Here is a 14,006-nt window from a genome sequence, read left to right on the forward strand (position 1 = left end):
CACCGCCAGCACCCCGCCCCTCCAACTCCATCCACCCGGGCCAGCTGCGGCGCCCACCCTCGCCGCCGCTGCCACCAGTGCCGCCGCCGCCCCCCGGCCCCGTAGCGTCCGCCTCAGGCGCGGCCCAGAGAGCCCGGGGCCTCCGGCTCCCGCTTGGCCCCGCGGACACGCCCCCCAACCAACCATTGGTGCAGACCTCGAGTTAGGCCCACCCCTTTCCTGACGTGAGAAAAATCAGTCGGTAGTATTAGCGAAGTTGCCTGTCATTCCTCCACCCTGAGGCGTTGCTAGCGCCTAAATCCCACCCCTTCCCCTTTGATCTTGGAAGCTTCTTGTTTATTGGTCACTGATTGGCCGACATGTGCGATCAACCCGCCTCTGACTTTTTAGAAGGGCGGGAGAAACTTAAGGCTGAACTTTGATAGGCTCAACCACTCTTGATACTTTGACCGCGGCCATTGGCCCGCACCACGTCGGTCTCCGATTGGCTATAGAAAGAGCGAAGCGACCAGGGACTCTAGGGGCCGACTTCGGGCCCCTCAGTGGCGCCTGCAGAGCTGCGGTCCCTGTGCGCGGGATCGCGTCGGGGGCGGGGCGGTGACAGGCCTTCAACGTCAAACTGCTGACGGGCACCGTTACGACCCGCGCTCGAGTGAGCTCCTCAAATTCTGAGACGCGTGGCTGGAGAGCCGGCGGCCCTGGCCCCGGAGAGCCGTGTTCCCGCGGGATCTCGTCGCTGGCATGAGGCGGAGCCGGCCTGGACCGGTCATCCCCTGGCTGGCGCGACCTGCAGCCTATCCGGGAAGCCGTTGCGACATGCGGGCCGGGAACCGCCTCACAGCCAGGGGGGGACCGCGGCGGCCCGCTAGACTCTTGTCGGGTCTGGAGTGGTCCCTGGGGCCGGACCCGGTGCTGCTCAGGCCCCGGCGGCCGGCACTGAGCCTCGCATCCACATTCGCACAGTAAACCCAGCAAGTGTTGAATGAATGAGGTCTCCCGGGCCCCGGCTGTCACTGGGCTCTGCGCCAGGCCGAGAGCCGAAGGCGGGGAAGGAAGATGTCGAAATGGGCGGGATGATTCAGAGATGACGGCCGGTGGCGAGGCGGGGCTGGAGGCCGCATCCCAAAGGCAGCAGGAAAGTGCGGCGGCTGTGGGGAAGCTCGGACACACTGCGTGGCCCAGTCTGAAGCATCAGCATCTTGTTCCTGAGCAGGCGCGCTGATGGGCCCCCCGCCTGGCGATGAGGGCCTCTCCCTCCCTTGGGTCAGCCCGGGTCCTGAGAGGCAAGGCCAGCGATTCCCGGCCTTAGGACCTCCTGCGCTAGGGAGCACCGCCGCTTTCTTCCGTTTGCCTTCCCTGAGCGTGTTGGCACAAGCCGCCCGCGGTTTCCAGCTCTGTCTTCTGTTTTTCCCAGATGATGCAACTGTGGACTTCTTCATCTGTTTATAGCTTTTCCTTGGATAGGAAAGATGTTTTCCTTTTTTTTCTGTCTAAAGTTTAGCCCTTCTCTGGGCTTCCTTTTTAAAAACTTTTTGTACTCTTAAGCGGTCGTTATTAACCGTTGGGTCGCGACCGTTTGGAAAATAACCTACGAATTCTTTTCTCCTATTTCCACCTCCCATCCCCTCTGTGCACCCAAAATTTTGCATATCATTTCTGCGTTTCAGAATCCCTGAAGGTGCCTTGTGGACACCCTAGGGGGTCCATTAACCTAGTTAACCTCTCCCCGGCCGGCGCAGTGGCTCACACCTGTAACCCCAACACTTTGAGAGGCCGAGGTGGGACGATTGCTTGAGCTCAGGAGTTTGAGACCAGCCTGGACAACATGGCAAAACCCCGTCTCTACAAAATAATAATAAATACAAAAATTCAAAAATTAGGTGGGTATGGTGGCGTGCACCTGTAGTCTCAGCTACTTGGGGGAGGATTGCTTGCACCGGGGAGGCCGAGGCTGCAGTGAGCTGTGTTGACGCCACTACACTCCAGCCTGGGTGACAAAGCAGAACTTTGTCTCAAAAAAATTTTTTTAAAAGGGAAGTCCCCCACAGCATGTTCAGTCTCTCCTTTTCTCTAGCATATATAGCTTGAGAAATGAATAGGTCTACCAAAAACCCATTCAATCCTGCTAGAGTACTAATTCCCTTTACTGCCAGATTACTCGAGTAATGACCTATCCACCTCTATGTCCCTTCTCTCCTTAAGCTGTTTTCATTTTTCACTCTCTTATTCATTGGTCATAAATGACTTTTCCAACTCCAATGGTCTTTTTCTATTCCTGTTTTCTTAACAGAGCTAACACTTGCCCCCACCCCTCATTGGCACTTTTTCCTAGCTTCAGAAACCACTCTACCTTTTAGACTTCTCAGTCACTTACACTTCTCTAGCCACTAAAGTGGAACATCCCTAAAAGTTTAATACTTTATGGTCATCTTTAATACCTTAGAGAACTTTGCCATTCCAAACCAGTTGTCCTCATTGGAACCTATCTTAATTTCCCTTATTGCATACCTTTAACTGAAATTTCCATGGGAACATTCAGTAATGTTTATTGAGTACCAACTGTGTACTTGAAGCTGGGGATACAGGACAGACAGAATCCACGTTCTCATGGAGCTTTTTAATGATGGGGGTGGGGAGGTGGGACAGAAAAACACAAAATGTCAGCACTGGATGCTATGCTGATCTTTGAAATAGGGTGGTATGATATAGTGTGACTGGGTGGCTACATTTGTATGGCCAAGGAAGGCCTTTCTGAGGAGATGACATGTGAGTTCTGAATGACAGGCAGGAGCCAATCATGACAGACTTGGAGAAGGGCATGCCAGCAGAAGGAACAGTAGGTACGACAACCCTAAGATGAGAACAAGGTTGGTGCATGAGGAACAGAAGGCCAGTGTGGCTAGAGCATGGTGAGTGAGTGGGGAGGGGATACAACATGAGGTTGGAAAGATAAACAAGTGGTGAATATTCACCTTGATTTCTGACTCAGCATGTCCATTCCAAACTCAGCCTTTCTACTCCCCACCCTAACCCATTCCTCCAAAATGTTCGTTTTCCATGAAAGTCTTCACTATTTGCCGGATCAATGAGACTGTAAAGCTGGAGTCTTGAGTGCCCATTCAGAATCATTCTGAACTGTTTCTTCTGTTTATGCTCTCCTTTTCCTCTGTATTGATATACTTTCCCTGAATCTGGTTACATCTGTATTGTCATAACCCCTTAAAAGGCCTGCCTGCCTCGAGGATCCCCTAGCTTCAGCAGTATTTTGATTCTCCTCCTTCCAGGTACATAGTAGGATGTTTATTCCACCTCCTTCCACCATGGCCGTGGGATTTGATTTGGCCAGTGAAATACGAGGGAAGCACAAGAGTCACACATTTCCTCCTCTGCCACATGACTAGTGATTGTTCAAATGGTGGAGGCTCTGTCAGCCTGGGGCTCTGGTGAGGATGACATGAAGCGGAGTTCCCTACTTGCTACCTGCTTGCTCCCAGACAGACTTCAGCATCAGTGAGAAATAAATCTTAGTTGTTTCAAGACACAGAACTTTTAGAATTATTCCACACCATAGCATAAACTATAACCCAGTACTTCTGAGACTTTAATGTGATGATAAATGATATTACCTGAAGAATTTGTTAAAATGCAGATTGCAGTTCTGTATGTCTGGGTGGGGCCTAAGATTCTTCCCTCCCTCCCTTCCTCTTTCTCTTCTTTCTTCCTTTCTCCTTCCTTCCTTCATTCCTTCCTTCCTTTCCTTCCTTCTTTCTTTCTCTTCTTTCTTTTCTTCTCCCTCCCTCCCTTCCTTCCTTCCTCCTTTTCTTCCTTTCTTTTTCTTTCTCTCTTTTTTTCTTTCTCTCTCTCTCTTTCTCTCTTTTTCTTTCTCTCTCTCTCTTTCTTTTGTAGACACAGGGTCTTGCTATCTTGCCCAAAATGGCCTTAGAACTCCTGGACTCAAGCAATCCTCTTGTCTCAGCTTCCCAAAGTGCTGAGATTACAGGTGTGAGCCACCATGCCTACCTAGATTCTGCATTTCTGACAAGCTCCCGAGTGATGCTGATGCTGCTAGACCTTGGACCACACTTTGAATAGTAAGCACCTAACTTGCACACAAACCCATACACACTGTCGTACATCTCACCAGCATTAAACCTTCCTAAAAAATTATAGTGGTAAGCAGGCCAGGCGCGGTGGCTCATGCTTGTAATCCCAGCACTTTGGGAGACCGAGGCAGGCGGATCACTTGAGGTCAGGAGTTTGAGATCAGTCTGGCCAAGATGGTGAAACTCCATCTCTACTGAAAATACAAAAGTTAGCCAGGTGTGGCAGTGTGTGCCTGTAATCCCAGCTACTCAGGAGGGTGAGGTGGGAGAATCACTTGAACCTGGGATGCAGATGTTGCAGTGAGCCAAGATTGTGCCACTGCACTCCAGCCTGGGTGATAAAGACTCTATCTCGAAGAAAAAAAAACTAGGCAAGGAACTTCATTGGTGATATTCTTCACAAACCCTCAACAGTTTCCTGCACCTGCAACTCCTCAGGTACTATAGTCATGTTTTTTTTGTATTCCAGTGTCCGGAATTTATTCCTTCTGGTGGGTTCTTGGTCTCGCTGACTTCAAGAATGAAGCTGTGGACCCTTGCAGTGAGTGTTACAGTTCTTAAAGATGGTGTGTACAGAGTTTGTTCCTTCAGATGTTCAGATGTGTCTGGAGTTTCTTCCTTCCAGTGGGTTCGTGGTCTCGTTGACTTCAGGAGTGAAGCTGCAGACCTTCGCAGTGAGTGTTACAGCTCTTAAAGGTGGCGCGTCCGGAGTTGTTTGTTTCTCCTGGTGGGTTCGTGGTCTCGCTGACTTCAGAAATGAAGCCGCAGACACCTGCGATGAGTGTTATAGCTCATAAAGGTAGTGTGGACCCAAAGAGTGAGCGGCAGCGAGATTTATCGTGAAGAGCGAAAGAACAAAACTTCCACAGCGTGGAAGGGGACCTGAGCGGGTTTCTGCAGCTGGCTTGGGTGGCCAGCTTTTATTCTCTTACTTGGCCCCCACCCCCCACATCCTGCTGATTGGTCCATTTTACAGAGCGTTGATAGGCCCATTTTATGGAGTGCTGATTGGTCCATTTCACAGAGTGCTGACTGATGCGTTTACAATTCTTTAGCTAGACACAGAGTGCTGATTGGTGCATTTACAATCCTTTAGCTAGACACAGAGTGCTGATTGGTGTGTTTACAATCCTCTAGCTAGACAGCGAAGTTCTCCAAGTCCCCACCCGACTCAGAAGCCCAGCTGGCTTCACCTCTCAATCCCCTCTATAAACAGGACATCCCAACTGCTGTTGGAAATTGGGTGATGACTGCTGTAGCTACTTCCTGCTGGATAGGGGCGATGAAGGGGCCCTGCAGTTGTGTCCTCCAGAGGGGAGCTCGTTAGGCCAGTGAAAGGGCCAGCGGGTTGATCCAGGGGTCTTCTATAGAAGTTGTTAGTTGAGCTCATTTGGGGTTCCATTTGTAAGAACATCTGTAGCTTGATGGCCTCGATCCTAGAGGAAACAAATTTGACAAGGAGGTTCAGAATACAGGGCCTGAACGCGAGTAATAGCAAGATGGCTGTCACAAGACCTAGAAAAGGGAGAAGCAATGTCGCCCAACTCCAGAGGTTGGTTATAAGAGTTTGAAAGGTATTGTCTGATTTCAGAAACCTTTTCCTGTAAATGCCGGGTGGCATCTCATACTATCCCTGACTGGTTAGTGTAAAAACAACAGTCTTCCCCTAAGAAGGTGCAGAGTCCTCCTTTCTCAACAGTGAGGAGGTCTAGGCCTTGGTGGTTTTGGAGAGTCACTGCTGCCAAAGAGTCTATTTGGAATTATAGAGTAAGGATAGATTTCGCTATTTCTTGCAAACTGTCTGAGAAATCTTTTGAGAGTGTGTGGCAGTAGCATAATGAAGTAGATAAACTGGCTATTCCAGTTCCTGTAACAGTAGCCGTTCCTAACCATATAAGTAGGGGTATTAGTTGTATGGCTATGTGCTGACAGACTTGAGCTTTGAGGGGTACTGATAGGGTCTGATTTCCATAAGATTAGAAGTTATGATAATACATGTTACACTGTTAACTTTTAGCAAATTTTACTTTTATTGAAAACCTTGTAAGTTTGGGATTTTAATTTTTCTTTGCTATTAATAAAACCTCGTTCAGTCCATATTAACTTAGAATTGGTATAGATGGCTCCTTCCTGATTCTGCATGTACTTTAAGCTCTGGCTGAGTGCAAACAACTCGCATGTTTGAGCAGACCAATTATTAGGCAATTTTCCTAACTTTGCTTCTACAAGAGTTTGCTTATCACTTACTGAATACCCACTGTGTCTTTTTTCCTTAATCTCTGGGTAGGAACCATCTATCGTCCTGTCCTGAAGGGAGTTCCTCCTAGGTCTGGTCAGACCTTTCTATGGTAATTAATTAAGATTTAGATCCCCTGTTAGGAAACCTGCTGGGTAAAGGATTTTTGATAGGAAGGCTATGGGTTGTCAGTGGCCTCAGTGCTTTCACGCTATACCCTTGTTTACACTGACAACAAGGTGGTATTGGAGTGTTATAGGGTTACAGAGAAGACCTTCAATTATCAATTATAGGTTTTAAATTTACCCTGGCTTTTAAGGGAATAGGGTACACTGTTTTTTCTTTACTACTTCTATCTCTCTCTTTTTCTTTCTTTGACTTCTTCTTTGTCTCTCTTTCTCTCTGATTCCCTCTTTGTCTCTTCCTCTCTTTCCATCTTTGACTTTCTGTTTCTCTGTCTCTTCCTCTCTTGTCTCTCTCTTTGACTCCTTCTTTGTCTCTGTCTCTTCCTCTCTCTGTCTCCTTCTCTTTGTCTCTCTGTTTCTTCCTCTCTCTCTTTCTCTGATTTTCTGTCTCTTTCTCTCCTTTCTACTGCCTCTGCCAGCTGCTTATGCTGCTGTTCTCCCCTCTCCTTTCCTTTTTGATGGCTTTGACCATGTAAGACTGACACCTCTTTGGGTTTTTGCATTGCCTGCAATAACTCCATGGTTTCCTTGTGATGTTTAATGGGGTTCCCCAGAGGTTAGGAACTCCCTTTCTTTCCATATTGCAGCATGGGCATGTAGGATTAGATAAGCATACTTACTATCTGTAGCAAAGTCTCTCAATTACAACTGAGGAGGTGGGAGAAATACCTGGTTACAGGCTGTCCCAGGATTCCTCAGATGGTAATGGACCTTGAGGACAGTTGTCCGGGACAGGAGATTAACACTGAGAAAGCCGCACCAGTATCAAGGAGGAAGTCAATTTCCTGGCCTTCACTGGTTATAGGTACCCAGGGCTCAGTGAGGGTGATGACGTGAGCTGGTGCTTGCCTCAGTCCTATTGTTGGATCATCTGGACAGAGAACCTTTGTCCTTCCAGTGATTGCCTCAACATAGTGGACATGGGAAAGGGGACAGCTTATTTCTCGTAGGACACTCTTTTTTAAAGTGTCCTTGTAAATAACAAGCCCCACCAGGTGATTGGCCTGCTCCATTTTCTGTCCTCTCTGAACCACCAAAGTTTGTTTGTCTGACAGCCATGACTAAGGCTGCAGCCTTTCTCTGACCTCACTTTTCCTTTTTGGTCTGTTCCCCTTGGTCCCTATTATAGAACACCAAGGTTGCCAGGTTTAATAGTGCCTCCAGATTTTGTTCGGGGCCCAGGGCTCGCTTTTGTAGTTTTCTCCTGATATCTGCAACTGATTGGGTAATAAATTTATCTTTTAGGATCAATCGACCCTCGAGTGAGTCGGATGACAGGGTAGTATATTTTCTTAAGGCCTCCCGTAGCTGCTCAAGGAAGGTAGAAGGATTTTCTTCCTTTCCCTGAGTTATGGTGCACATCATTGAATAATTCATGGGCTTTTTCCTAATTCTCCTTAGTCCTTCTACAACACAGGTCAACAGATGTTTGTGACTCCAGTCCCCATGATCTGAATCAAGGTCCCAGTGAGGATCCATACTGGGGATGGCTTGCTGACCAGTAGGGAATTTGTCCCTTTCTTTGGCTGTCATTCTGTCATTTACTTGACTAAGATACTGGGTATCTCCAAACTCACGGGCTACAGCTAAAGTCGCATGCTTTTCATTAAAGGACAGGGTTTGATCTAACAATAGCATGACATCTCTCCAAGTGAGATAGAAGGTTTGCCCTAGACCCTATAGGACATCTATGTACCTATCAGGATCATCTGAAAACTTCTCTAGGTCTGCCTTGATCTGCTTTAAATCTGAGAAGGAGAGGGGACATGTACTTGGTTGGGCTAAATTCCCCTCCCCCCTCAGCTTGAAGGGGACATAACCGATAGTCCTGGGGGTTTTTGTGGTCCTTTGGAGATTTCTTTGCTTGTTTCCTTCTAGGCAGGGGAGATTAGAGGAGGCTTATCATTAATAGGAAGAGGAGCTATATATTAATAGGAAAGATACAGAGGTAAGCTGAGAGGTCCTCCTGTGGGATGTAAATTGCAAGCTTTGCATAGTTGTGGATTCTCCTTCAGTGAAAAAGAAAGCTTGGACATAAGGTATTTCACTCCATTTGCCTTCCCTCTTATAGAAAAGGTCAAGCTGCAGGATAGTATTGTAATTTATACTTCCCTCAAGTGGCCATTTTTCCCCATCAGAGAAAGAATACTGTGGCTAGGCTGTAGTGCAGAAAAAATGAGCTGCCTCTTTTTCAGGGTTTGTGGGTCAAATTGGTCCCAATGGCTTAGGATGCATTTCAAGGGTGAGCCTGTTGATGCCTGAGTGTTTCCCATATGAAAGACAAAACAGCCCACAGTTTTGGTTTGTTTCTCCCCCTGCCCAAGAACCCTCAATGGTCCCTGGACCCTGCTGATAGGAATAGTTGTGCTCACAGACGCAGCAGCAGACACCTCTTGCCAAGAACCCACAATGGTCCCTGGACTCTGCTGATCAGAATAGTTGTGCTCACTGATGCAGCAGTAGGAACACTACTTTTCCTCCTAGACTACAAGGAGGACCGAGGAAGGTCGGAATAGTGACCCTTACTGACGTATTCTCTAAAACCTGTTAGAGTCCTAAGCATTCTCCTGTTAGTATTGGGACATTACCCCTGTCCTATAAAGATGTTATGTCCCCAAAATGAAGTGGAGGGCCATACCCTGAGGGAGGGGAGGGATCTCCAGAGTTGGAAGAGTGATGCCTTTTGCCCTCACTTATATGAATAGGAAGGATACAATTTCTGAGGATCCCCAAATCCTAGCTTCAGGAATAGCTTTTGTTAGGCCTGCTAGTCTGAGGAGGGATCCTAAGATTCCAGATAGTCCCCACTTCGATGGGGCTTTGGGAAAAAAATTATGTCTTTCTAATTGGTGAACCCGGGTGCCTAAAGAAGGGAATAGAGTCCTGAAGTTTATACTAGAAATCATTCTTATAGGAGAAACTAGAAAAGCACCAGAGACAGGGAGTGGTTTTTAGAAGCAGGACTAGCCTTGGAGAAGAGAGGCAAGAGGAAGTTTGTCTGACAGGCATTAGGACCCAGGAGGCAAGGGTCAGAATAGATAGGATAGATGGGCGAGTCTCGCTTGGGCGACGTGACTTTGAGAGTTCTGCTCACAGCCACAGGGTCAACCAACTTGTTGGCTTTCCTTTCTGTTGACCCTCAGCTCAGCCCAGAAGTACAGGAAAAGCAGAAGCTGGTTCCAGGCAAACCAACGCTCCCAATTCCAAAGAGTCAGAGGTTGTTAGAGAGCCCTTTCCCAGAAAGCCTGATGTGTCTTTAGTCCGGTGGCCGTGCTGGTCACTTTTAACTGGCTAACAGGTACCCGGTATTTAGCCCCCAAATCCTAAGGAAAAATAGGCCACAATAGCAAGCGAAAGGGGTCCAGTGGTACTCACCACTTGGCAATAGCCCCATGTTAGTTGCCAAAATGTGTCCCTTCATGATCACCAAAATGTTTCCAGAATTTATTCCTTCTGGTTAGTTCTTGGTCTTGCTGACTTCAAGAATGAAGCCACAGACCCTCATGGTGAGTGTTACAGTTCTTAAAGATGGTGTGTCTGGAGTTTGTTCCTTCAGATGTTCAGATGTGTCCAGAGTTTCTTCCTTCTGGCAGGCTTGTGGTCTCACTGATTTCAGGAATGAAGCCACAAACCCTCGCAGTGAGTGTTACAGCTCATAAAAGTAGTGTGGACCCAAAGAGTGAGCAGCAACAAGATTTATTGTGAAGAGCAAAAGAACAAAGCTTCCACTGCGTGGAAGGGGGCCCAAGTGGGTTGCCGCTGCTGGCTTGGGTGGCCAACTTTTATTCCCTTATTTGGCCCCACCCACATCCTGCTGATTGGTCCATTTTACAGAGCGTTGATTGGTCTACTTTTCAGAGTGCTGGTTAGTGCGTTTACAATCCTTTAGCTAGACACAGAGTGCTGACTGGTGCATTTTTACAGAGTGTTGATTGGTGCGTTTACAATCCTCTAGCTAGACAGAAAAGTTCTCCAAGTCCCCACCCAACCCAGAAGCCCAGCTGGCTTCACCTTTCATTCCCAGTACAATTGTTTTTCACATTCTCCCTTCTATCTTGTCATTTTCTACATCTCTCTATGAGACCACTGGTTTTCTTAACATCAAGTCTCATTTTTTTTCTTTAGTAATAGAAACCTCAAGTTTCAAACTGGGCATGTGGCTTCCCAGCTAAAGCTGATTCCTAAATTGTGAAGAAACAGAACATAAGAGCTGCAGGAATTCAGAGATGGGGTAATATTTTCCCCAGCTTCCCTGGCAACCAACATTGGCTGTATGACTAAGTTCTAGTTAGTGGCATGTGAGTGAAAGTGATGTTTGAAACACCTGGGTTGTGCCTTTAAAAGAAACGGGTATGTTCTCCTTGTGCTCATTTTCTCCCTTCTCGTCAGAACACAGACCCAGAAGATAATTATTTTTGGCCATGAGGACAAGGCCTATACCTTAGCTGGTGGCAGAGCAAAAGTTAGAAGAAACCTGTGTCCTTAACACCATGAGGCATCCTATCACCTCAGACCACTTGTGCTCAGATATGAGAGAGCTTGTTAAGCAATTGCTGTTAATGGGAATCTTTGTTACAGCAGCTGAATTTGTATCCTAGAGAAACTGCTCTTCCCTAGAATGCATTTTGCCCTTTGTGCGTATCAAAATTCTCATTATTAAAGATTCAAAACAGGTCCCACTGCTGCCTCCAGCTTACACTACCCTCCTTCCCTGAACTGCCATCATACCTGGGCATGAGGTATGAGTGTAGAATAAAATGAGATTGATTCCAGCAGCCACACATGAAAAATAAGACTGCTAACCTTACAGTCACTTGAAGATAAACTGATTCCTAAATTGTGAAGAAACAGAACATAAGAGCTGCAGGAATTCAGAGATGGGGTAAGCAATGGGGACTGAAAGGATCAGGAGAGTCATTATTTATTTCATTAGTTTTCAAACTGGAGACTGTGTACAGGGAGACTTTCCAAGGGGTAGTTAGGAAACATTGTTTCAAGGGAATCAATTTGCTACTCCTCATCTGGATTAATTCTTCCCTAAAATTCATATTCCTGAAAAAGCCATTGAAACAATTCTTCTTTCTTTCCTCCCTTTTCTCAATCTCTCCTTTCATCTTGCAAAAGAAAAGTGTGACCTGACTCACTTTTCATCTTATTATCATTTATTTTCTGGATGCATAAAAACATCCAGGTTGTCAAACAATCCTTGTGCTGGCAAGGCCTTCAATCAAGATATAACAGTAGACTTCATGTCTTTCCCTGACTCACGTATATTCCTGCTAAGGGCAAAACATGGCTTTAAGAATGGATATTTCAGCCCATGTGTGATATTCTGAGTACATAAATATTGTACAGTGGAGCAGTGTTTTTTTAATTTGTAATCTCATTTATTGAGGAAAATAGAAGTAGAGGGCAGTTTTCTATCCCAACGTTAGTCCTTCTTCCCCAGATTTCTTATTCCACTTTTGTCTGTCTGATGAGTCACTTTCATTCTTTAATCCTGCTCTTTGTATTTTTTAAAAAATAATTAATTTTTTGGCCAGATATGGTGGCTCACACCTCCCAGCACTTTGGGAGGCCACAGTGGGCAGATCACTTAAGGCCAGGAGTTCAAGACCAGCCTGGCCAACATGGTGAAACGCTGTCTGTACTAAAAATACAAAAATTAGCTGGGTATGGTGTTGCATGCCTGTAATCCCAGCTACTTGCAAGGCTGAGGTATGAGAATGGCTTGAACCAGGGAGGCAGAGGTTGCAGTGAGCAAAGATCATGCCACCACACTCCAGCCTAGGAGACAGACTGAGACAATCTCAAAAAACAAAACAAACAGACAAAACAAAAAATAACTTTTCTTTGGATACATAGTTGTATATTTATAGGGTATATGAGAGGTTTTAATATAGGCCTGCAGTGTAAAATAATCACATCATGGAGAATGGGGTATCCATCCCCTCAAGCATTTATCCTTCGAGCTATAAACAATCCAATTACATGCTTTATTTATGTATTTGTTTATTTATTCATCTTCTTTTATTTTTTTGAGACAAGGTATTGCTCCATCACTCAGACTAGAATACAGTAGCGTCATCATGGCTCACTGCACCTTTGACCTCCTAGTCTCAAGTGATCTTCCTGCTTCTGTCCCCCAAGTAGTGGGACTACAGTCATGCACTAATACATCCGGCTAATTTTTTTGAATTTTAGTAGAGACAAGGTCACATTATGTTGCTCAGACTGGTCTCAAACTCCTGAGCTCAAGTGATCCTCCCACTTCAGCCTCCCAAAGTGATGGGATTACAGGCATGAGCTACCATACCCTGCCCACTTTTAAGTTATTTTAAAATGTACAATTAAGTTATTATTGACTATAGTCACCCTATTTTGCTGTCAAATAGTAGGTCTTATTCATTCTTTCAATTTTTTTTTTGGACCCATTAACCATTCTTACCCCCTGCAAGCTCCCCGCCACCCTTCCCAGTCTCTGGTAACCATCTTTCTACTCTCTATGTCCATGAGTTCAATTGTTTTGATTTTTACATCCCACAAATAAGTGAGAACAGAGTAGTGAGTTTTTGATTTACATCACTGATTCCAATCTCTGACTATTTTCAAAGAATACATTGCTTCTGGAGGGAGATTCTCCTGAGAGCAAAGTAAAGAGAGCATAATTAAATATTAAAGGTGAGAGAGCCTTATTTCATTTAAGTGGCACATTCATGGCAAGGTTTGTGGCTTATCTCTCTTGGGACTATGATATTCAAGACTTACAATTTTTATTTTTTGCTGGGAAGAAATAAAGGGCAATGATCCCTCTCTGGTCAGAAACAAGAAAAAGCTGAGTAATACTCTTCATTTATTCATGTCTCAACTTGAGTTTCAATTTTATATTTTGCATCATTTCTAGAAGAAGTATGGGGAAAGTACATGTTTACATGTTTTCACAGATCGACATTATGCCATCAAGTAAAAGGAAAATATGTCAAAAACAAATTTGTCTTTTATATTTTTTTGAATGTTTATCCAGGCTTGCAGTAAAAACGTTTTCTTCTTCCTTTGTCAAAAGATTATTGGCTATGCCACTTCATACCTATGAGGATGGCTATAATAAAAAAACACGATCATTGGGCTGGGTGCCATGGCTCACGCCTGCAATCCCAGCACTTTGGGAGGCTGAGGTGGGCGGATCACCTGAGGTCGGGAGTTCAAGACCAGCCTGACCAACATGGAGAAACCCCGTCTCAGCCGGGCGCGGTGGCTCAAGCCTGTAATTCCAGCACTTTGGGAGGCCGAGACGGGCGGATCACAAGGTCAGGAGATCGAGACCATCCTGGCTAACCCGGTGAAACCCCGTCTGTCCTAAAAAATACAAAAAACTAGCCGGGCGAGGTGGCGGGCGCCTGTAGTCCCAGCTACTCGGGAGGCTGAGGCAGGAGAATGGCGTAAACCCGGGAGGCGGAGCTTGCAGTGAGCGGAGATCCAGCC

The 14,006-nt window shown here is 46.1% G+C and overlaps 1 long non-coding RNA gene across 3 annotated transcripts in view; it reads left to right on the plus strand.

Moving 5' to 3' along the window:
• The first annotated feature begins 1,845 nt into the window (after positions 1-1,845).
• The window catches only part of LOC108534981 (uncharacterized), a 16,662-nt gene continuing 4,501 nt past the window's right edge, over positions 1,846-14,006 (plus strand). The window contains exons 1-3 of one of the 3 annotated variants that reach the window (XR_001887086.1): positions 1,846-1,880; positions 2,785-2,909; positions 10,650-11,406. This is a non-coding gene — a long non-coding RNA (uncharacterized LOC108534981). The remainder of the gene's footprint in view (positions 1,881-2,784; positions 2,910-10,649; positions 11,407-14,006) is intronic. The other 2 variants (XR_001887093.1, XR_001887088.1) reach the window with 2 other exon arrangements.

Source organism: Rhinopithecus bieti, unplaced genomic scaffold (assembly GCF_001698545.2).
Source record: "Rhinopithecus bieti isolate Rb0 unplaced genomic scaffold, ASM169854v2 scaffold_425, whole genome shotgun sequence".
Lineage (NCBI taxonomy): Eukaryota > Metazoa > Chordata > Mammalia > Primates > Cercopithecidae > Rhinopithecus > Rhinopithecus bieti.